The following is a 25,454-nucleotide window of genomic DNA, read 5'->3' as shown; positions in this document are numbered from 1 at the left end:
TCCAGTAGGTAATATTCAAATTCAAGTTATCAGGAAAAAACAGAAAAAGAACGTATCAGTCTATGTATAAACATGTATGAGTACATATAAAGCACCAGTTCACATTCTACAAGTGCTTTTTCTTCTGCATGGGAAAAGCCCATGCTACACCTCTCCGAGAAAAGTAAAGCCATCTCCCCCCACACCTCAGCCACTTCCAAACCAAAGTGCAATGTGACATTTGATGCACACACTTTCGAAACACGCTTAGCAAGCGAGTGGTAAAGTCCTATTTAAAGATTATGTGAATTACAGGTATGCAGATGGAAGTGCTCAAAGGGGCTCTAGCTGCGGTCTCTGAAATACTTTCACGGCAGCAATCACATGATTCAAGACTGTTTGTACTCATTACTGTCACCATTCAAGCACACAGTATCATTCTGCTTGCACTAAGACACATTCCACAGATTGCAAAGAACTATATTTTAATAATTCAGGAAAAAAAGAACAAAAAAAAACAAGCATCTAGCAAATAACATCCTAAAAGAACAACAGAACACTTTGGAACTTTTCCTGGTTTTAAATTGTGCTTTATCATTTGCAAGCCTCCAATAGTTTAAAAAATTCTTACTTCATCAGCTAGTCTTCCATTAGGCTTTAATTTTTAAAAAGTGCCCTCCTTGTTAAATCCAAAATGCATTCAATTTAAAACATAGCTGAAAATCCTTCCCGAAAAAGATAAATGACCACGAGATCACATTGTGATAGCAATGGTAATGAGAGGATGGCTGGACTGGATGATCTGACAGGTCCTTTCCAACTTTGCGATTCCATGAGAAAATTGTGCAAAGTCAGAAGCAAATGGCTCCAAACAACACAACGCATTGGATGCAGTACTCAGCGGCACGCTGCAGTCCTGTAGCCCTGTTTCATCCCACTGCTGCTCCAAAGGGCACAGGGGATCAGCAGAAGGCTCCCCAAGTGTGACGGGAAGGGCTCGGCCCTGGGGATGCGAACTCTTGACTTGTGCCACAGTGCAGCAGCTGAGGAACCAAGAGCTGAGATGAAATCTGAATTTTGTTGCACTCCTAACAATGACACATGCACAGCAAGGCCTACATATGGAAACTGCTAACATCTATGGAGCCACTTAGCTGCACGCTGAAGCTTGAAACAAGTTACAGATGGGCAGGTTGTGCTTACCTACCCAGTACACGCCTGGTACAAATAAATGAGGGGAAAAAATGGAGGTTTATCATCTGTGCAAGTGGTGTTGGCTGTCTGCACACTCCACAGGTAGCCGGCTCTGCAGCCACCCCAACAAACACAGGTCTGCCATCAGCTCTCTGTGCTCTGCACACATGCTGGTAGGATCCCCATGTGGGTCCCTCCCCTGTGGTTCACACCATATGAAATCAAGCACGATGGAAGTATTTCAGAAATAGTTCCTAAGTTACTTAGAGCTGCACTCTCAGAGGAGAAGGCTAAAATTCCATGGATTTGCAACTGGACTTGAGTATCTAAATGCCTACATCCTTTCTGAAAATGGCAGTTCAGCATCAAAGACTGTTAAAAGCTTCTGAAAAGCCTATCCTGTATTTCATGTCATATTAACCACAGTTTTTTGGTCTGTGGACTGGTTGACTCCACTTCTGGCACGCTCAAAGTGCAAGGGATGCATAGAATAGAGGATAAGACAGTATCAGCTCTGAGTCACCCAGGAATGCCTCCATTGGCAGAAATGCCATCTGAATGTGGACTCCACTGAGAAGTCAACCGATGCTGCCAAAGCAGTTTTTAGCTAAGGACAGGACTTGCTACCACTGTCCCAAAGAATCTGAAAACTTGCAAGGCTGCACATAAGCACTACAGGTAAAAAGGGATCAAAAAAGTGGAGCAGAGAGTCAAGACAGCACAAAATAGAAGAGAGAAACCGTGTGGTAGAACTGTCAATTGAGAAGGAACTTTGATGGCTGGAAGTGTTGCGTAAGGAAGGAATGGAATGCTCCTATTTCCTGTAATAGGCTATGATTCTTGTCTTCAGTTACTTTCCTCCATCTCTTGTGCATCATCTGCCTTGAAGAGATGCTCTCACGTATCACAACTATGGGCATGACACCCCCACATGCACCGTGGATGGCAGGTAAAAGTCCAGCTTCAAACTGCACAGCATGCAGCAGTGTGTGACACTTTCCTCCCTTTAGCAATACCTGAAGCGAAATGCACTGTTGAGGAACCTGGCTTTTCAAAGCTCTGCTTTGCCAACATTTTGCTCTTTGTCTTTGTTATCTCACATGGTAATTGGTTGCCAATGCAAAAAGCCAAATTAGGCAAGACTTTCCAGCATTACATTCTGAATTACGTACTGTTAAATTACACCACAAAACCTTATAATAAAATAGTTTTCCTTATACAATTCACACTGTATTTTAAAACTTCCTAAAGCATTTGACTACTCAACTGATAGCCTCACAATATTCCTTTTCTGTTTTTTGTTGCTTTAATCCATTGAAGAAAGTTTGAACAACCTCCATGTCATGGAGACCTCCAGATAATGCTGCTGCAATACAGGATGATAGGGCCAGCACACTTCTGATGCCCTGGAGTGCTGAACCAACAGATCAGTTAGAATACTAGAAGAAACGCATGTCAATGTAAGCAACGTGATCTAAGAAATACTTGACTTCTCTGCTGCCTTGCAAGAGCTTATAATGCAGCCCTTCCCTTGTTGAAGTCTGTAACAGTCTTTTTTCATTATTTGACAACATATTTTAATTTAACACATAGGAACTTAAAACCTTTAAGCTTGTTACCTTCCTGTCAAACTTCGTTCATGTTGCTTCGTGTTAGTTCAGAAGTTATTGGAAAAGAAAGGGGAAGGCAGAAGGAAGGGCACTGACATATACAGTAATCACAGCAGCTTACTTCCTTAAACATATCAGGCTTAGGGCACTCCTGTGTACCTGGAAGCCATTGAGATGAAGCACCAATTCATCCTTCAGAGAAGCAATCCTAGCTGGTTTCAATGCCTTAGAGATACTGAGGGAGTTCCCTTGTCTTAAAATTCTGTTTCTAATGTATACATAAATGTATTTTACATACAATTAAATGCATTATGTCTCCATGTGAGGACAGCTAAACTTCCTCACTGCAGTTTATTCACTGTCGACATTTGGTTTAAAAACATTGGTTTGACCAGTGGAGTTCCACATATTTTGATGTTTTCCTTTGAAAGGGTGAAGGTAAACATTTTTTGGTTGCTCTTCCTACTCTGTTGTAGGCCCACCTCTGCACATGGTCATATGAAGATGCTCTACTGGAATTACAAGCACGGTACAATTGTTAGCAGACACATCTCATTCATAATCTTAACATTTCCCACCTCTGTAGCAACTGTGTGAGTCCAGGTTTTGATTAGAAAGCATAAAAAGAGAAGTCAGCAAGCATGTTGCTAATCTTGCCTTGAAGGAAAAATTCCTTTGATCCCCCAAACCTGTAACCTTATTAGACTTAGCACACATTGAAGCATGGTGTGAACTGTGTCACATTCGCTTCTGAGGCAAGTGTAGGGAAAAGCATCTAGTGAACACCAAGAGCTCTCCCCAGTTGTGCAGAGCACAAAAGCAACCTTCAGGGCCTGTGAGTGCCACCACACCAACACTCAGCCAGGACATATGAAGAAAGGCAGTCCCCACACAGCACACACTGAGCTCCTCACTCCATCCTTCTCTGCCTGCTCAAACAGATGCTATGTGCAGATGCAGAAAGCAGTTCAATGATGCAGGATGGAGCTGAACTAATGGGTTTGCTCTAGGACTGATGATAACTCCACATGGATACAGCAGCCTACAAGGAGACAGCACACTGCCCAGGACCCCCAGCTCTACATGGTGGTGAGACACTCAGCTCTAAGGTCTTATGTTTTCTGTTTGAACAATATAGAATTACACACTTCCTTTTTTCCCCCACTAAGAAATGCATCATATTTTAGTATTTAGTATTGTTACCTACATCCAAATGGGGAGCAGTACCAGGCTGTGCTGCTTTACGTGTCTTCCACAAAGCAGGCTGGGGATCTCCTCTATGGATCTCAGTGGTGACCTCTGTTCTGCTTCAATCCAGCCGATAGATGACAAAGTGCAATTTTCCCAATTACAATGGTGTTCTTAGGTCTGAATCAAGTTTAAGGGAAAAATAAAAATAAATAAATAAGAGTATGAGCTCATCTAGTCTAACTTCCAAACTGTTTTAGACTGAGTAATGTCTGCAGAAAAGACCACACTTGAGCCAAATGCAAAAAAGACACGAGTCCATAATCACCTGTGCCCACTGATCATCAAGAGTAGATGGGTTACTTTGCTAAACATTTATTTGATCAAGGTGAGGGTTTCCTGACCTTAGTTTGCTGCACCGGCTACAATTTTAATGTATTTTGATGGCTGAACTATGTGAATAATTATCATTTGCATCAACTGAAAAATACAGCGGCAAAACCAAATCACCAACAGAACTGCTGCTTATCTGTTACTGGCCTACAAGCACACTGGAGACACACTCATAGGTCTTTTTCAACCCATGAGAAGTTGCACTTGAAACAGAGCATTTAAAATCTCTCCTGTATTTCCATATCATCCAAGCTTTTACATCAAAATATTGTGTTGCAATGATTTTATGCCTTCACTGACAGAAGCCCATGCTAACCTTTATTTTGTCCTGGGCTAAATCCACTGCAACAACTTTTTAAATATAGGAACTCTTTGGAAGTCTTCTGGTACTCTGAAATAAACACATTTACAAGATATGCAGCAATTAACATGGAAGGCTGCCTTGGAGTCAGAAGACTTGCTGCATGAGATGCAAAGAACTGAAGCGCAGGATGCTGACGCACCTAAAAGCTGGTATCCGTTCACTCTTTGATTGCCAAGTTAGATGATGATGTTTCTACTTATTTCTCAAAATGGCAAAACAGAGTGCCTTTGCATTTCAGTCTTCACAAAAGGACTTAAAGTCCTCAGAAGCAATAAACTTGCCAGAGAGCTTCCAATGATGAGCCCTGAATCTGAAGATGAGTGATTACAACGTGTTCCATTCAGGTAACAAGATCCCAGTATCTTAATGTCGATTAACAAGAATGCACCTTCTTTCAGATTAAAAACGAAAATGCAGCCAGAACAAGTTCCTACCTTGTATCTTTCAAATCACAAAAGCATCCACTACAAAACAATAAGATGGACAGAAAATGCAAAGATTCTCAAAAGACACTGTTTTGCAGATGAGGCTTAGTTATGAAGCTGAAACAGAAACAGCATCAGAGCTTAGGATAGTAAGCCTTTTTGCCAATGAATTTCTTGTAAAGTCAACAATTATAATTTATTCTGATCCTTTGTGTCACCATATTAGTAGTTATTTTTCAGCAATCCCAGGGCAGCAACAAATAATGCCATAGAAGAGGACTGATATAATTACACGCTGAAAAAGATAGGCCAGCACCCTTACACTCCAAACTACCCTCTGTGGCTCCTTCATACCCCATATGTTGCTAATAAAACTGTTTGAATCATACCTATGAGACAGTTTTACTGATATTGTATCAGGTCCCTAGGTTCTTTGTTTGAGATACGATGTCACAAGAACTATAACTATGCAAATTCTGTGATACAAGATCCCACCGGACACAATATTACATACGTAATTCGCAGTATGAAACTGGGCATTAACAATAATTCTGGTGTTATATAAACGAAGCCACTACGTTTATTGAAAAGCTCGCTACACTACAGTGAAATCAAATTTAAAAAGCAATAAAAAGCAAGTGACATGCCAATGGTAAAAACGGTAACATTGCTCTTTTTTCCCCCAAACAACGTAAATTCGGCTTTGTGTTCATTTGACAGTGCTTTGCAGAAACTTTCAGCACTGACTCTACACAAATGCAAGTGAGCTCCCTCCTCCAACAGTAGTAATTAATGATGTAAAATGCAAATCTTCTGAGCTCCACTGTTAGAAGCCACTGTGTGATTTTCTGCAAGAATCTGAAATTTACTCCTATGCTATTTGAGGCTCAATTTCTACTATTAACAAAATAATAATAACTAATACTAAGAATACTACAGCTGCAAAAACCAACAGCTTAGGGAGAGCAGCACACACTGCACTGCTCACAGAACACCTGCATTCTGCCTCTGGATCTGACTTCAGACACTGCATGAACTCCAGCAAACATTTCTTCCCAGCTCACATCACGTAAATGCCTCTTATGTCTCTTAATGTCATTTTTTGCATGAAATCATTGTCAGTGCTTTTTATATACAGATTTACACACAGACACACCTGCAAAAAGACATGTCTGAACAGTCTGAAAAATCAATGTAACAAGAAGAGACAGTACAGTGCTGTAAGAAACCCGACAGCACAAACCAGCTTGGCACACATGCTCCTTTCTTTGCTTCCAGTGATTTCTTCTCTCCTCTATTAATTTCTGCTTTTACCAGAGCTGAGGAATGCTGGGGCTTGAAACAAGTGGTCTGCTTTACAGAGACATGACAAAAAAAAGAAAAGCTTAAAGGACAACTGGTAAAAAAAACAGACTTAGGAGAAAGAAGTTCAGCATTTCACCAAGTTGCTATGAGAATTAATAAGGCAGATAATTTTGTAACGCAAATTGTACAGTAGATTTGTACTGTAAACTGCCTCGTACACAAAAGAAAAAGCATGGTTCCATATTCCCTTGGAACGCCTTTGACTACAGATAGAAAATACAAATGACACACCACAACTAGCTGCAGAGCCTCACACTGAGAAGTACTGACTTTAACTAAATGATTCAAGGTTTTATTCAATGGAAGAGAAATGGATTTGCAGCCAGGCATACAGTAAGCAAGACGATGAATTGACTCCTTTATAGGAATCTACCTTGTCTGCTTCTGCTACAGTGGCAGCTTACAGAGGAAGTTTTCCTGAAGTTTTCATTTATGCCACCCCCTGTGCAATACAAAAACTGTAATAGTTGTATTCTCTATTTTTGAAAAAAAGCATCCTAGGTGACAATCTTAGAAGTCAGAAAGTTACACCACATCCATTCTGTCCTCTGCTATCACTGTGAAGTTGTATCACGGTGCAATTCACAGAGAATCATATACCTATTTTCAAAGTTTGAGAAAATAACCCCTCCTTCTCAATATGGCCCAAAGCTGTTACGAAGCAACTTATTTTTAGAAAAAGCACTTATGCAGATACTTAATTTTAATTAATAGTCTCACTGACTTCAACATTTGCACAGCGAGACAACTCCATGCTTCAATTAAAGCGTGCACAGAAATGCTTTGCTGATTCATGGCCAAAAGGATGACAGAAACATCATTATACAAAATGCTCATAAAGTTTAAAAAAATAATAACAGCAACCCCACCATCCAACAGGGTATTAGGAACCCTGGAGAACTCACAGCTTGAGCACTGCTTCCACACTGCTGAACACATGAATTCAAAGGCTAAGATGCATTGACTGAAAAGACTTCAGTGTGGACAAAAACTTTTGGAAAATACCTTTAAAGTGATACAACTCTGAGTGATCTTTGTCTTCCCACCATTGGCAAAAAAAACTACTGGCCAAAGTTCAGTCTGCAGCAGTTGTGAATTTTAACAGAGAAGTGGAGATCGCTGCACCTTCATTTCTGATGATGTGCTTCTTTTTCCATTGATCACATCACGTAAGCGCGGGCTTTCCTTGAATAAGCAATGAATCACTTCCACTTCCATCAATGACCACGTTCAACTTGTTCAGGAGATGTTCACTTCCAGGCATCAGCCACTCTGAGCTGCAGTGCTGCCAATCGTTAATATACGTATAACACATCTAATTTTGAAGTAGTATGACACATAAGGAACACTACTTACATATTCTTCATTATCTTTGAAATCATAAACTGTAAATTGCAAATTCAGGCAGAATCCTTAAAGCCACTTGGTAACATTTGATTCCATTCCTAAGCAAAACCAGGGCACCTGATGGCCTGCTGTTTGCTACTACTGACCAATTGCTGGGGTTCAAGCGCAAGATATTCATTCCATAAAGAGTAACTGTGTCAACTGTGGTTGATAGTGTAACTGAGTGGATGGTATCCCTATTAATGTAGCAACCACCAAGAATTAAGTTGTTTCACTGCACTGAAGAGAAGTGGCTTCCCAGCTCCTCTCTCCTTCACCTCAGCAAACATCCCATGCAGCAGCCCGGTACTTCTGAAGATGAACAAAAAAGCAGTCTAGCAGTAACACAGAAAAACACTGATTTGTGATGCCAACAAAGGATGAAGCACACAGATCTCCCAGGTAGTAAAGATACAAGTGGTGTGTTTGAAGAAAGACAGAGTGAGGGGAACTGGATCCCAAAGCTGAGTTTGCATGCTTAGTGACAACATTTTGGGAACCCCTCTTCAAATCATATTTGTACTCTAGTAGCTCTCAATTGGTAACACAACACAGTCATTGCTCTCACAAAATTGAGAACACATTTTTCTCACGCCAAGGTTTAGCAAAGAACAGAGAAGTCTGTTCCAATATCTAGAACAGAAAATGTTTATCTCAAAATTGGTACCAGCTCACTTAAAAGAGAACCAGTCAATAAGTATGCATGTACACACAAGCATTGCTTCCACACACTTTACTCGTTAAGCAGGGCACTGTGTTTCATTTACAGCTATGGTTTTGCATTCAGGAACTGAAGACAAGCCCAGGGAAAGCAGGAGTAAATCAGTTTCTAAACAAACAACACACATAGATGCCTTTTAACAGGACCAAACCAAACATTCCTTAAAGTTGCATTTACAAGACAAAGCTGACCTCAGGCACCACGCTCAATATGTATGAGCCAACCTATGTGGATACTGACCTTAATAACACTACAGGGCAAATCTGGCACACAGAAGACATGCTCTCCAACAAATGTTTTCCAATGTATTAGGCATAAAGAAGCCTTTTTTTTCTGCATCACAAACCGCACGTCACATTCCTTACATTGCTTCCTTCCTTGACCAAATACACCGTGGACAACCTAAGGAGCATGTCCTTCAGTGTTTATCTGGGAGGATCTCATTTACAATTTCCACTAAAGATGAAATTATGCGCATTTTTTGCACAGATCCAGATCCCACAGAAAGGCAAAGGCAGAGTGAAGCAATAGGGACAAGCAGTATGAGATACATCAGTACAGAGGTGCCCATGGCCACTATTCCATGCTGCGCTGTGAATCCCATCACTTCCTCGTGGTCACTGAACTCTGATGATAATGTTAAAGAAAAGCACTGGGGTTGAGCAGGTAACTAACACTAACTCCAAACCCAGGACAGCATCAGAACCCATCCAGGAGTTATCATTACCCTGATGTGCACACAGGCATAACGTCACTCTCATATACTTCTCCACATCTATTTATCTCAGATCCTCTGATCCATTCAGGAACCACAGGAGGCAAAGACAGGAGAGCTGGCTCACCAAGATATGTTTTCAAATTCTTACCTACATTTCAGTTTTGCAACTTCTACAATAAACTACTGAATACGCAACCACCGCTCGTACCAGCGTTTCTTCCACTTCTGAAGTGATCACTGCCCATCTGACCATAACATAACCCCTCAGAAAATCTTAACAGTATTTAAATCAGTTAAAAACACTACCTCTGCCCCTCATTTTGATGCTATAAGCAAATACTTAGGCTTGCATTGAAAAAGGATTGTTAGTAGAGCATCCTACCTCTGAAACAACTGAAGAGCCCAAAGTCTCAGTCCCACATCCCAGGACCCAAACTCTCCATGAATTTAATGATATTATTTCAATGTTTAAGACTGGACACCTTTAATTCTTTGTAGGCAGACTAGTTTACATCACAAGAAATCATTTACATTATTCAACATTAGGGTTTTTTAAAAAAGGATTTACAATGAATTAAGAACAGAGTTTTAAACAGACAGTAAAAAAAGCATGCTTTATTGGTGGGTAACTAGATCATCAGATTAAAAAAAAAAGAAAAGAAAATTTCCTACACAGAACGGCTGTACTCTTGATCATCATCTTGTCTCAAACTTGTCAAGTTGTAGAGATTTAGACAACTATAATAAAATAAAGAAAAATATAGATTCGGAATATACCATGCTAACATTATCCTAGCAGTTAAACACAATACTGCCAAATGCTTACACATGCTAAGCAATCAAAGTGAAAATCACAGTGATGAATGTGTAATCTAACGTCCACTCACTTAGATTTATATGAACCATCACATGGAAGTCTCTAGTTACCCACTTAAAGTCAGTGGGAAGGATCCAGATTTTCCTGACCTGAATCAATTTTCAGTCTAAACTTGTGCATTTCGTAATTTTTGGCTTAAGCAGAATGAGTCTTTGCACATAGTTAGAGATGCCTGGGGCCAGGCAGTCCTTCACAACCTCAGCAACTGGCCCCATCATTCCCTGTGATAGTGGTGCTAAAAAAGTATGATTAACTGAATTTCCCCTTGCCCTTCCTGCTGCAGGAGAAACAGATCAGTCTCTTCCTTACTACAGGAGAAAAGGCCCTTAAAAGGGCTAAGTTTCATTTAAAATAGAGCTCATTAACACTGAGTACAGAGCTACATACATTCTTGGTTTTTGTTTGTGTAACCAAGATGCCATCATAGCTCCACATATCAATAGCTGGTTTCTTAATCTAACTGATGATGGAAGGCTTGCTTACTGAATCAGATGGTAAGTCACCCAAAGCTCAGTCATCGCTCTCATTCTCAAAGCATTGTGCTTGTAAGACTCACTGTAGTACACCAAACAAGCTTCCCTGTAGCCTGCCTAGCACACAAAAAGCACTAGAGTATGGATGGGGGAACATAGGTGCCGAGTGCCAGCTGCCTAACTGCTAAGTGGTGTTTATTTTTTTTACCACAAACCACAGTTATGCTAACTGTCCCATGGAGAAAGACTGTCTTTTTTTCCCTCAAGGCTGATAATTAAATTCTTCAAGAACATGACAACTGGACCAAGACCTTGTAACACAGCATTTAAAGCCTATGAAGTTTCCATGCAATGCTCTAAAGCATTTAGTCTGGTTAATTGCTTACCAGTCCTCATTGCAAAACAGCAATACTGAAAAATACACATAGAGATGGAGGGAGAGGTGTGGGTCACAGTTGTCTTGCATTCAAATGCCATTAAGAATGCACAGTGCTACCTGACACTACACTGCCAGGCACCGTAAAGGCAGGCTAAATCCCACATTCTATATTAGCAGCCACAGAGCATGTATGATGTATGTTAATTTCATATTAAAATCTTCAAAGTTGTGCACACACAAAAAGGGAAACTAAAAGTAACGCAGCAGATAGAGCGGTGATATTCCATAACACTTTGATGTACCAGGAATTACATCTCGTGCAGGACAAGTTACATGCAAGCACAACACTTAGCAGAATGACTGTACAGAGGAAGACATTTACTTCCCATTCATGACTGTCCGAGCACTACTAGAATAAAATTCAGTTCATCAGACTCTCAAAGGACGCAGCTACACGAAATGATGAGAACCCCAAGGCCAAGCTACAACCCTGTGAAATGCCCCAGCCTTACAAATTTGGACTCTCCCCTGCCATTTTCGCAGAGGCTAACTGCAGAAATGGCATCCAAGCAATTACATATGACCTTTTTACATAAATTTCTGAGTTCGTTTACATTTCATCACATGTTCCTCCGAACAAGAGCAGCCCCAGAATGCTTTGCATGAAGAACTAAATGTTCCCAGTGACAACTCTGATCACGTCACTCCTTGAGAATGAACACAAAAAGATGCAACAACGGTAAAAAAACACTACTTATTCTTATAACTTTAAGTCTTCATTCTAAAGATAGTACATTTTCAAATTGTCTTTCCTAAAACTCAAGTAATATGTTCATCGCTTTAACCGAAAGCCAGCAAAGTACAACTTGTATCGTGCTGCAGGCCATCCACTGAACGTTCTTTATTTCAGTCATGGATGGGTGAAGATGAAAAGTAGTTTGGGAAAGTTTACAGCAGCTCTGACACCAGTGTGTGTTCCTCATTACAGGTTCTCCTATCTAGATATTAGACTTACTCCAGACCTTTTACTACCTTCGAAAAGGTTATTTTCATCAGTTCTTTGTATTTTTATATTTAACCATAAGAAATTGCATAGAATACAGGCAAAAGTCCCTGCTGCAGCAGTGAGGGACAGAATGCAGTGGCTGAGGCTGTGGTCTACACATAGTATTTAGTAGTAAAATTTGTCCTCAGCATCACATTCTCAGGCACCTTCTTATTACTGCCTTAGCCCAAACAACTATTCTGCTAATAAAACAAGGAAGGGGAGCACTCCCTTTTCTTCTCAGTTTTGAACTGATGCATCTCTACCAGAACTGCTTCCAACATTCACAGCAGGTAGCTGCATTTTGCTTATGCAATGCAAGCACTGGCCTGCAGCAAACATATATGACAACTCACCATGCAATTAGCCAGATGAGCCATCAGGGCTGCAAAGCTGACCCGCTCCTCGAACACAGATATTCCACACAGAGCCCAGACAGGTAAGGAGAATCTGCTGCAGATTCCAGAGCTTCTCAGATGAAATGCAGATCAGAAGGCCAAGGCAAAAAAAGGCTTGCAGAAGGAACAGGTGGAGACCTGACCTTTCTGCAAGCTGTCGAGGCTCAAACTTACAGGTAAGGCAGTCTCAGACTGCTTTGCTGCAGTGTTCAAAGAGCTGACATTTGATACGTTAAGACTGAAATCCCTTGTGCTAGCTAAGCTTTTCTTTCTTTCCTTCTCTCTTCAGATGCTGCTTCCTGTAGGATAGCAAAAAGAAGCTTTTGTGATTGGAATCTGGTGATTCCTCAGAGGAGACTAGGAAACACCTGGAGGTCTTGCAACATGTTGGACATAAACAGCAGGTTAAAAAACACCTGCACTGCAACACCTTGAGTATCAAAGATCTTAAACAAGATGTCCAAGTTTGAACGTATGATTATAAATCCCAGAAGTAGAAACACCAGCTAGAAACCCAGAGCCATTTAGCTTGTAATCACACAGGAATTACTGGCAAGTCCATTTGTGTGAGGTCATTATCCTTATAGAAACCTATCCTGTTAAACTGCAGAGCAAGCATAGGTTTTGTTGGCAGCTCTCAGCACTCCCTAAATATTCCCCCCGTGGTAACAATACATATTCTCTAAAACACCATCGAAAAAACCTTTTACATAACAGTACCCCTAACAGTATTTCTATCAGTCCATTTTGTCATATCTACATGTGACTCTATATGTACAAAGACTCTACATGTATATATGAAAGCTCAGTAAAACACAGCTGACATGAACATTAGCTGTAACATTTTTTTTTTTAGCTACAAAGAATCAAACTGATATTTCTGTATATTTCTTTTGCCTCCATTTAAAAGAGTTTCTGTGCAACCCATTTGTAAATTAAGCTGAGTAACAGTTAACTCATCACAAAACTTTGCAAATGCATCGCTGATAAAGCTGTCACCCTGCAACTGCTAAAATCTTTCTTTCCAAAGCAAGATGTAAGGAGAAGCTCAGCAGATATCAGAATTACTGAAGTTTCCAGAGCAGTTTAACAAAAACTCAAAAATACATTATTTTTCAAAGCAAAAGATGCTTGTTCCCAGTACTGCTACCACTTGTTAACCACCTGATGATGTTCCTTCACCAAGCCAAATCTCCCCAGCAACCCTGTGAGTACAGTTTTTTAAATAAAAATGGTAAGAAAGAAAGTAAGAGTCTTCATGAATCAACAGCTTAATCCGAGTTCACAAAGAACACAAGAATAAACACTACAAATCCTGGCCATACATTAAGGCAATTCTTACACCCAAACAATTTGATAATGTAACACTGTGTATCAAGGCAGTTTTTTTTCATAAATTATGATCTAAACAGAATACTAGTCAATTCACCAAAAGATATCAAAGACAGCCCTTTATTACAAACGACCTAAGTATCTCCCTTGAGGCTATGGCTATCAGAAAGCATTTAGTTAGCTCCCAAGCCAATATTTTTTGTATCTGCTTTATTCTGAAACCATAACATATTTTCAATAACTTTTAGCTTTGCTATACAGAGAAGGAAATAACTTCCCAGAACCCTTTGGAAAATGTGACATGTGAAATGATTCTCCAGTCAACTCGTGTATCATTACACTGAAAACAAACGTGTATCAGATCATTTGATGGCTGGAGGAAACAGAATAGGATTGGGATCTTCAGGACAGATGGACGAACTTCAGGTCATATAAAACATTACCAAACTGTATTTGAAGAAAAATGTGAAAGTTTGTGAAAGCACCCCAGGTGAAAATACTTTGTGTTGCTAAGAAACATCATCCCTGATGATGAATTAAATTCACTCCTTTGGTAGAGCCAACTCCAGGCATCCCTTGCTTATTAGTAGAATGTCCTCTTGTACTGGCAATTTAGTTTAACAGCAACTTGCAAATAAAGAGCCCTACCTTCAAAGAGAACTGAGACTTCCACGCTTGCATAATTAATGCTAGAAAACTGGAGAGATTTTGTACCTTGAACAGTGTTTAATAACAACACTTCCAAAGTTCACATTTTCAAACGCAGTAATAAAACATACGTAATGCTTCAGACTTTCTCTCAGGATAGCCTGCAATAAAAGCTACCAATCACCTTCCAGCTGAACACTGAGCTGAACAATTCAGTGAACAAATAGCTGATAAAGAACAAAACCCTTCAAACATCTCTAAACACTGAACACAAATATGCAGGTAATCAAATTTTAAGCACTACTTTGAGGGAAAAAGCACATTCATTTGTATTATGACAATGCCAACATAAAAAAAACAAGCAAGAAGGAAATAATGCAAACCACGTGCTTTTCTCATTTGGAAGTTGTCTTCATGTTTCATCCAGTTCCTCTTTCAGTATATTACTTACAGGCTGCTGCTTCTGCTGAACATATTACTGAACTTACAGTATCTTCCCATTTCTCAAGCACATGCTTCTGATGAAATCAGAGCATACCTTTCTGTGTGCAGCTTGCCTCCTAAGTGCAGTCCCTTCAGAAAGCCCTCAGCTGGAGCAGGGGAAGGGGGAACACTTGCCTCTCCTTCCATGTAGCAGAGCAGGAGCTTCCCTGCAAGAGAGAGAAGAGCGAGCACATCTCACCTGCACAGCCTCCAGGAGAGGGATGCAGCAGCAGAGGTGAAGCACAGGGAAGCCCCAGTGGAAACACAAGTCCTGAGATCAGAAAGCAGACATGTGGCTACTGCTTGGTGCGCTGGAAATGAGCACAACTTCCTAACAGAGAGGAATGGGCAGGATCTTACACAGCCCAGAAATCAATGCAGCTGCGTTGAGCGCTGAGAAGAAATTGACTATGCAAGAACGCAGTTGCCAAAGGAGAGAATAACATAAAAATTAAAAAAATTTAGTTTGTCTGATGGCAAGTATTTTTTTTTATTATTTTTAATATGTCTATTATTCTAGCTATGTTCTTCAGCTGCTTTTTTTTTTTTTAACCACTTTTTTTTTTTACATCCATTACACTAGCATACGTTCTAAGACAGCTCACAAGCTAGAGTCTCAAGGAGAAAAGTTTTAGCACTAGAGACCTTAATTTAAGGAAAAAAGTTGAACAATCCTCTAGAAACTGTTCTCTGTCTCCCATCACAGCCTCCAAGCCAGAAATCATATGCAGAGTTTGGTGGCGAGGCCACACACCCAGCCAGACAGAACACAGAGGCCGTCACAGAGGCTCTTCTTTGAAGACCTGCCACCACAGAGAAGAGTTACCATCAGGGAGCCAGAAAAGAAGTGCTTAAGAACGAAGCCAATTTGGCTGCTCTACAGAAGGGCTTCCTGTGGGCCTAGTGAGGAAGAGCTTTACAACGTAAGCAGAAGCACTGCAAAGCCTCGAAGGCCATGCCTCATCTGCATCACTTCTGCTTCTGAAAGGCCAGCAGCCCTGCGGACAGCTGCAGATCCTCCTGCAGCCTTCCTGGGCACAAAGGTTGCCATCACATCTGCCTCGACCATCAGCTACCATCCATGGTACTTTCTGAGTCACTGGAAGAATCTCTCCGTTCCTTAGGTTTTAGAAACTGAAATGCACAAAGGGCTTCTGATCACATCAGGTGTGCTACAACACTAACATGAAAGGAAAATGCCTGCAGATTATGTTCCAAGTAACAAGGAAAAAAAAAGGAAAGGTTTTGAAGTACAGAAATAACTTTTTCACTTTCCTCCTCCCTGCTCTACATGACTGGCAAAATAACACTAACATCAAATATTTACATGTGTTTGATTACAGACTGTTTTTGTTTAATGTGAATCTAATAGCCATAAAGACTATGGATACACCACAAGGTAATCAGACACATAAGCATGCATATATATATTTATTCAATTAATTACACCACAGCCACTCCATGATCCCACCTCCAGCCAGCAGGTTTGTACCAAGGTACAGGATGCAAGGGTTTTTTTCCCCCCCCTTTGGTCTCTCCACTGAATAATTAAAAGCCTTCACTCTTAATGAGAAATGTTAAGCATTCAGAAAGATTCCAATTGTGAAGGAAAAGAGGCACAGACTGCCAAAGACACACAAAAGTGTGCTGTGAGGCTGAATTCCAAAAGATGCATTCCCAATGCAGGATGATTTTATACTTAAATTTATGGTTAGATGATGAACAATAAACTTGCAAAACTTTACAGTTACCTGGGTAGAGCTGCAAGCATTCTGGGAAGCAGAGAAGGAACAAATCAGGAATAAGTGAGGAAGTTGCATCACCATACCTGGAGGTTTAATCCTAAATTAAATGTGAAATAGGAAAATATATATTTTACGATATAAACAAGAGTCTCCTATACAAAAGATTGTAACATCGCTGGTACTGACTGGCTGATCCAAGTTCAGATCTGGATACAAAGGTATAGGAAACTGGAAGAGCTCTAAAGAAAAGCTAAGCAATCAGGAAAAGATAAAGGGAAATAACTTTGCTTAGTACAGAAAAGAAAAAGGAAAAAAAAGAGACAACTGAAGAAGTGGAGCACAGGCTTCAAAACAGGTTAAGAGCAGTTACAAAAATGATGATCATATCCCACTGCAATATCTGGGGCACGGGGCTGGGAGCACACAAGAAGCTTAAATGGTTAGGAAAAAAAATAAGAATAGGTCCCAGGAGAAACATGTTACCTCCAGGGAGAGTTAAGCAACGGATTAGGTTGTTGAGGGGCGAAGGTGAAGACGTCAGAACGTATTCCTGGGCACTGTGTGCATTCAGCACAAGGCTGAACTCCTGAGAAATGGGTTTTCTTTCCTAAACGTGAGGGCTGTATGAGTGTAGACCCCTGCCAGGCAAAGCAGCAGGCGACTTTACTGCTTCTCAGAGCTCCACGCAGGCTTTTGATATCTCTTTTTCCTAAACCACCAAGGCAGCCTGTGATTGAGAATTTTCTATCATGTCAAGCATGCTACCTTAAGAATGAAGTGTTCTGAGGGATCCTCTGGGGAAATAAGGTCAGAGCAGAGGGAGGGCAGTGGCAGCCAAACCTGGGACTCCAGTCCTGAGGAGGAAGCCTACCCCACCAGGAACCAGAAACAGATGTCATCATTTTTGTTTAGAGCATCTACGAGAAGTGAGCGCTGCAAAAAAAGCACTTAATAAAGTAGTTGGACAGAGAAATAAGGAGGAAGGTTTGACGTTTTCCAAGCTTATTTTCACAGCAGTATGAAAGGAAATGAGGTAGAGTCAGAGCTAATTCTCCTTATATAATTTCACACGGAATGATTAGTTCTGCCCCAACAGTAACAGCTTTCCAGAGGGTCCTGCTTGTCGCAAAGATTGCATACAGATGCTCTAAGTGCAGCTTCCCTATTCTCTGCTGACAACCAACTTAAAAGGACAATATAATCATCTTACTATAGAATGAAGCTCACAGCATGCGGAGGGAAGGAATGTCACAGCTACCACAGAACTGCAGTTGCACATTGGGGGCTGCAAGTTTTCAAAGTTTAATCACGAAACAGACTTGTGAAAGGGAACATATGAAGGAGCCTGATGTTCTGGCAATGCCTGGTGGCACTCTGGGACATCAGAGGTAGCACAGCCACGTTCCCACAATGAAAGGAGGCAAAGAGAAGCAGTCGTGTCACATGCTCACACCACTTTTTATTTTCTACTTATTAAGGCAGGTTTTCGATCTTTCCTGTGCTAATGCTCCCTTCGTAAGCCTGATTAGTGAAGCATTCCACACGTACAGGAGTGCAGAAGGTGGTGGAATTCTCTAAGGCACCTGGGTCACTTCTGGGTGAAATACCCATTACTGGTGATTTGTCTGTGCAAAGCCAAGAATCCCACCCACTGGAAGAGCCAGAACCGAGCTCAACATCACACGGATAACATTAGAACTCCCTGCAAAACCTTGCAGTAGGTGTTAATGCTTTCATGAAGCTGTGTTTTCTACTTAACCCTCAAATAGACATTCATACAAAAACCACGTTCAATTCCAAAACTGCTGCTGCAAATAAGTATAGCAACTGTTACTTCTTCTTAAAAAACAAACACACAACACTTTATATAAATACCTATATACAAATATATGGTTTCCCAGGGAGACAGAGCCTACTTTAATGAATGGGACTATTAACTCAAAACCTATATGATTCCCTGGAACAACATGCCAAATATCTAGTGAGGATGTAGCAAGCTATAGCCCAATATGTAGTATGAATGATAAGGAATTTAATCGTGCATCTTTTGCACTCCTTAGCACAATCATTTGTTTTTACAAAAGGCCTGCAGATTAAACACAAAGCACACCATTAGTTTTAGGCACAAAAAAGACCAGTTTTTTATGCCTTGCCAGAAATAATGATTAATTAGGCCAACACTACCTTACAGTTATTTCCATACATCCTGCCTCTGTATTTAAATCACAACCAAAAAGAAAACTGACTTAATGATGACAAAAGCATATTTTCTGTAAAAGTTTCTGTTAAGTAAGATCAGGAGAAGAAATTATTCTCCAAAGGCAACGCGAAGATGACGTTGTTTATTTGGAGAGCTTGATTTTATCTCAAACAACACAAAGTTTTCAGCAGAAATGCACTGTGTTAAACTGCAATACAACAGACAGACATTGTAAATGGCAGAAGTTTTAAAGAGAAATCTCAGCAAAGGAAGAGCTTGATGTTTCTGTTTTTTTAAGACCTGGCCCTAGAAATGGAGCTACCTGCATTTTCTTTCTCCCAGCTATTCTGCCACTGGCCGCATACCATCAGTGCTTCATCTGATCGTTTTCAATTTCAGCATTCATACACATTTATTCTTGCACATGCATATGAAGCTCTGCAATATTCTGCAAGTTCCTCCACGTGAAGACTTCAAACAGTTCTATTACATGGGTTTAATGAATAGGAACCACAAGTCTCAGCTCTCCAAAGGAAAGACTTCTCTTTGTCTTTTCAGATTGAGGAAAAATAACAAAGAGCAACAGTGAGAACTTCATCCTTCATTCCAACACATGTGACCACTGAATCCTGCTGCTGTGAGGAACACCCATGGACCATCAATTCAGCAAATCTTACATTCCAGAGAGGAATAAAAGCCTAATCTATTAAAGCTGAATCCAACAAGTTAGGCATGAATTTAAGAGTTGGTTGGGTCCAACCCCAATGACAGCTTCTAATAACGATTAGGAATCCTGCAGTCTAGATGAGCAAGTCTTGAGTACAGCAATTATAAGCCTCATATGTGACCATGAGACAAACACACTCTATCCATTAAGACCACCATCACTATAAGTTCACTGTTCCCAAAAGCAAGGCCAAAGGAAACTCTTTAAGGACCACTGGTGCATCCCTAGGGGGAAAAGTTCCCACAACTCCTATGGTAGTACTGTAAGTGGACTATAGGTAACCTGTTGCACAAAAATGGCATCTGACTACCCAGAAATAATCCTGCAACAGAACTAGGGACTAGTCTACAAAGCCATGCTGTTGTACACACAATACTTAAACATGCTTTCAGATGCAAAATAGATTAAATGATTCAATTCCTCTCTTTTTTCTTTTTTTTTTTTTTTTTTCAACCTAAGTTCTCACCATTTTTAATAACAATTCAGCAAAACTAGGGCATGGAAACGATATGTTAAACCTAGCTGCATCTGAACTGCTAATGACAGAACTGCTAATCACACCTATATTAAATCTCACACATATATATTTGATTACATGTATACATACACACATATCTAAATCAAGGTTTCTTGTATAGCATCAGCTTGCATGGGGATTCAGAAGCCTCAGCTGTTTGTGTTCCTTCTGTGCCTTAGCTCTAAGAAGTAACAATTCATGGGAGCACATCAAATCACATTCAATGCCCGGCCCTGCCTGTTCTCCTCCAAGGTCTGCACTCCATTCTTAATTTCACATATTCCATTGTTAATTTTAGATATTTCTCCATTTCTCATTTGGACATCAAAAGAGCTACTCATACTCAAAAGACCATCAGTCTGAAGTACCGGCTTCCCTATTGTCATTTATAAATTGAGCTTTGATTACTTGCCTACAGGAAATACCACGGATCAGCAATAAAACATATACACACACTGCCATACAGCTACAGTCCAGGATTCAGGATAACAGGCTGCTCGAAGATGCGGCTCTCAGACTTCCAATTCCATATTCTCCGCCTGGTGCTTCACACATTTATTTTTACACTCACATCTGCCGTGCAGCAATAGCAGCAATACAGATAGCCAAGGTGTACCTGTAAGACACGCTTTGATAGGAATCTGTTCCGAAGGAAATTCACACGGGGCCTCGTGCCCTCGCAGCACCCAGGCGCTGCACCGCACTGCTAACTGCACTGCTTAGTGATGGCTGCGGGCTCTCAGCAGCCCCTGTTAACAATCCTGCCACCAGAGATCAAGATGATTTTCCTGCTTCAAAAACTTAGCAGAGGAGTTGTCTCACACACACACGCAGAGAAAAAAACAATGCTACATACTCCCAAAACACAGCAGTCTACTGTATGTCTTTCTGAGAACCTTCAATATAAACAGTTTCTCCTCCACTTTTACTTTTTTTTCCTGTTAGCAATACTCAGTTATACAGCCAGATCAAAACAAATGAGACACTCGCTCATTTCAAGTTTTCAAATCATTTTCTTTGGTTTTGTTACTATTCTCACTCCACAATGGCTGCTGCCTCATGACCAGCAGTACGCAGAAGCACTCAAGAGACCAAATATTACTGTCTTATTATTTCACAGAATGGCCTGGGTTGAAAAGGACCACAATGCTCATCTAGTTTTAACCCCCTGCTACGTGCAGGGTGGCCAGCCACCAGACCAGGCTGCCCAGAGCCGCATCCAGCCTGGCCTTGAATGCCTCCAGAGATGGGGCATCCACAACCTTCATGGGCAATCTGTTCAGTGCATCACCACTATCACTAAAATCTAACCTTAGAATACGTTCTCAGTGTATCTTCTTACAATAAAATGCAACTCTCTTCACATAGGAATAAATGTTCGCATTTAAGACAAGATTTTCTTTTGAACACATAGCTTAAGATCCAATTTAAGCAGAAACAGCATTTTTTTTTTAACTGATTTATTTAACCAGGTGAGAACTCTAATCTTAGAACAAGATTTCCTCCTTACAGCTGAAAGAGCTGATAAAAGAGAATATTCCACACTAAGTATTTGCTCACCAACTGCTGCAACAGAAATGCCTTATCTCAATGGAAATCCCAATCTGGACTGTGTAGCACTGTATTGTATAAACATATTCTGATCTGGCAAAGCCAAACAATGCAGTATATAAATCTTTACTTTTTTCTTCCTTAGATAAGTTAGATTCCAGCTAGACACAGAAACAGTAAGGAATTCCAATACAGCAAACGCTGCTGAAGTCATCTTTCCATCAGAAAGAGCTTGTTGACAAGACCACAGCTTTACCTTCAGCTTTTGCCCAAACTCCAGGAGCCCTGAGAGAAACAAAGTAATGTGCTGTTTTGATGGTAGAAACACCTACTGGAATTTCTTCTTGTCTGTACAGCATTTTGGTCAGGGACCAAATATATAAAATAAGTCCACGGTGTAGATAGTGTCAGGAGCCTTAAAAAAACTATATATTTAGCTCCTATATTTGGCTACAGGCAACGTCAGAGACAGCAGCATCAGAGTGCAGAAAGCATTTATGAAAAGCTAAACCAGGAACTTTTTGTTTTCATATTCTCAAATTTTATTGAGCAGAATTGTTTGAGGATAGTTTACTACTTTTACCGGCCACTCTAAAATGGGCCTTCAGCCAAACACATCTTTGAAATACGTCTGTATTTTGGTTTTAGAACAACATTAAGGAAGTTATATAACTTTTACATTGGAGTCTGAGTGACTTAGCAGCATAAATGACAAGTTTCAGCTGTAAATTAGGTACTTTACAAGCTCTGAGCATGACTACAGCAACAGTACCAGTTCTACTTGGTAATGATCCTAAGGCGAAGCAATCAGCAAGGATTAATTAACAGCACTGTTAACTTGGGGCAAAGCCCAGGCTCCCAGCACATCCTCAGCATGCCAGCTCACATGGCCACAGCAGCACCTGCAGAGAGCACTGACATCCAAGTGGGCTGAACTCAGCTTTGTGTCAGGTTCAGCTCCTTATCCACGCTTAAATGCTATCTCTCCTCTTATCTCCATTTTTACTATTTTCCTCTCTGCCATTTTGATTTAACTATTTATCCTTCCTACACAGCTCACACTTTCTCAACACCTTCCTTAGACGCTGCCTTTAAGAGATGTTCATCGGAGTCACATCAGGACAGGAATAACCCATTGCCTACAGTTTGTGCTGTTCTTCCTTCCTGGGGCTTCACTGTACCACTCTAGGCAAGATAACTGACAATAATGCTAGGACCATCACTGCCTTACAAGTCAAACTGTGTATTTATGTGCAGAAAGAAGGATTTTGTCCTGTATCTGTAAAGCACCTGTGTCTTGAGCTAGACTGGATGGCAGGGTTGCTGCCTAGATTCCATCACTTCCTTCCACTGGCTGGCTAAAAACAGGAATGCCAAATTGTTCAGAAAGTTTGTAAAGATTGAGGTATTACAGCAGGGAAAATGATCCTCACCTTTTTGTATGAACTAGGCATAGAAACAAATAAAAAACACCACTGTTAAAATATGTAAATAAAAATAATAGTTTGAAGGGGAAAAAAAAAAAACCCACAACTGTCCTCAACTGACTTGATCTGAACTCACAGCTGTTAAATTTATGACAGAAAGTATTCTTCCAAAGTGCGTTACTATGCCTGGACTTCTCAGAAAGGTAAAAAAAAAAAAAAAAAAAAGAAAAGAAAAAAGAAAAGAAAAAGAGGAAGCAAGAGGAATACACTCTACAGCAGGTCTTGAAAGAAAGCTCCAATTAAAATTCAATATTGTACTTTGTATGGAGCCTCTTTACATGAAAGCCCTGTCATGGTTAAGATTTAAGGTTAACCAGGTTAATAGAGTCCAATAAAATAGCTCTATTTAATTATGCCAAACCATTGTTATAAGCCACACTAAAATCCGCTACTCATCTTTACCTGACTATTGTGCTCATCTCTGAGTCGTGGTAATGCACATCTAATTCTTGAGGACCAGCAAATCCCACCACAAACTACACTTCCCCCCCAGGAGCTGAATCACAGAATGGCCCAGGTTGAAAGGGACCTCAAGGATCACAAAGCTCCAACCCCCCGCCACATGCAGGGCCACCAATCTTCACATTTAATACCAGCCCAGGCTGCCCAGAGCCCCATCCAACCTGGCCTTGAACACCTTCAGGGATGGACGGGGCATCACAGCCTCTCTGGGCAGCTGTTCCCTCACCATTCTCATAGTAAACAACTTAATCATACTTAACTTATCAGAACTACTCCTCCTTCCAACTCCTGCCCCTACTCCTTACAAAAAGTGCATCCATTTTCACCTCCAATGCCTTCTTCTCAGCAGCCTGCTGCTGCTCCGCTCAGCACACAGCCATGTGTTAAAAGATCCATGCAGACCTGCCAAGCCTCATTCATCCCAGACACACTCCCCTGAAGTTTGGATTCTCTTGCAAAGAGCCAGTGGGCAGCTGCTGTGCTGTGAGGTGTTCCATCCCATAACGTCTGTGAGCCTAAAGGAACTAAAGAAAAGCCCTAAAACTGTATGATTTGGTGAACTGAAGTTGAGTTTTGTGCTTTTTTTTTTCCTCCCCCCCCCTTCCCCCCCCCGTGAAGCACATTAGGACACTGCAAAGGTTATGGCTTTTTCCTGACAGTTCTACCAGCAAAACTGCTTTTACGTATTCATGTTTTAATGGCTTCATGGGGACACTCGGGGCTCCAATTGAGCAGACCGATTTACAAAGGCTTATGATAAACCAGTGTCGTGTTTGTTTTGTTTTTGTTTTTAACAGAAAACCAAGCACGTGCTTAGGAAATAACACAAACCCTAAACGTTTACAGAGGTGTGGGGCGGCTGAAGCACAGCTCGGGGCTCACGTAACCCTGAAGGCCCGGTGCCTGCAGCTCCCCGAGCCCCGCCTGAAGCTGCGGGCAGGGCCTCCGTGCCGCGGCCTGCCGGGCGCGGGCAGCCATGTTAGGCCGCCGTGTAGCGGCACCCCGCCGCGGCAGCAGGCCGGGCAGCCCGCTGGAGCTCGCCGGACCGCGCCGGTCCCCGGAGCGGCTCCCCCTCTGCGGAGGCCGCGGAGCCATCTTAGGGGGCGGCGGGCGGCGGCCGAGCGGTGCCCGCACAGCGCCTCCCGAGCCGCAGGTGCCGCCGCCGTGCCGGGCGCTGTCCGGGCGGCTCGGCCGCCCTCTGCTCCCTCCCCTCCTCAACGCGCGCTCCGGGGCCGGGCTCCCCCCTCCTTCTCCTCCTCCTCCTCCTCCTCCTGCAGCCGGCTCTCCTCCCGGCCTCCCCCAGGCGCCGGGCCGAGCGCCCGCCCCGCCGCTCCGCGCTGACCCCTTCCCTCCCTCCCGCCTCGCTCGGGCGGCCCCGCTCCTTACCCCACCCAGAGGGAGCTCACCTCCTCCTCCTCCTCCTCACTCCCGCCTGGAGACCGTCGGCACCGACGCGCCGGCGTCCCGGCCCCTCCCTCCCCTCGGCACGCAGGAGAGCCAGCCTCCCCCTGCCGCCAGCCGGGCCCCCTCCTTCCTCCTTCCGCGGCGGGCCGCTCGCCCCGGGCCTGGCCATCGCCGTGGAGCTGAGGAGCTTGGCCGCCCGGCGTGGGCAGTGCCTGCAGCTCGGGCTGTTTTATATCGAGACACAGAACCACTGAGGATGGGAAAACATCGAGGATCCCCAAGTCCAACCCCAACCCACCCCCACCGTGCCCACCGAACGTGTCCCTCAGCGCCGCATCCCCACGGCTCTGGAACAGCTCTCTGACAGCCTGTCCCAATGCATC

At 42.0% G+C, this 25,454-nt stretch overlaps 1 protein-coding gene across 9 annotated transcripts in view; it reads right to left on the bottom strand.

Moving 5' to 3' along the window:
- The window catches only part of GTDC1 (glycosyltransferase like domain containing 1), a 163,337-nt gene extending 138,205 nt beyond the window's left edge, over window positions 1-25,132 (bottom strand). For 5 of the 9 annotated variants that reach the window (XM_042877874.1, XM_042877879.1, XM_042877880.1 and 2 more), the window contains exons 1-2: window positions 25,074-25,132; window positions 3,991-4,151 (exon numbers count right to left, since the gene is read on the bottom strand). The gene's annotated coding sequence lies outside the window, so the exon portion shown is untranslated. Of the gene's footprint in view, window positions 1-3,986; window positions 4,152-15,033; window positions 15,146-25,073 lie in introns of all 9 variants that reach the window. The other 4 variants (XM_042877875.1, XM_042877877.1, XM_042877876.1 and 1 more) reach the window with 4 other exon arrangements.
- Window positions 25,133-25,454: the final 322 nt, after the last annotated feature.

This window comes from Lagopus leucura, unplaced genomic scaffold, assembly GCF_019238085.1.
Source record: "Lagopus leucura isolate 7727_CA_CO unplaced genomic scaffold, USGS_WTPT01 Super-Scaffold_100019, whole genome shotgun sequence".
In the NCBI taxonomy this organism is placed as follows: domain Eukaryota; kingdom Metazoa; phylum Chordata; class Aves; order Galliformes; family Phasianidae; genus Lagopus; species Lagopus leucura.
This window is presented reverse-complemented; position numbering and strand designations above follow the sequence as displayed.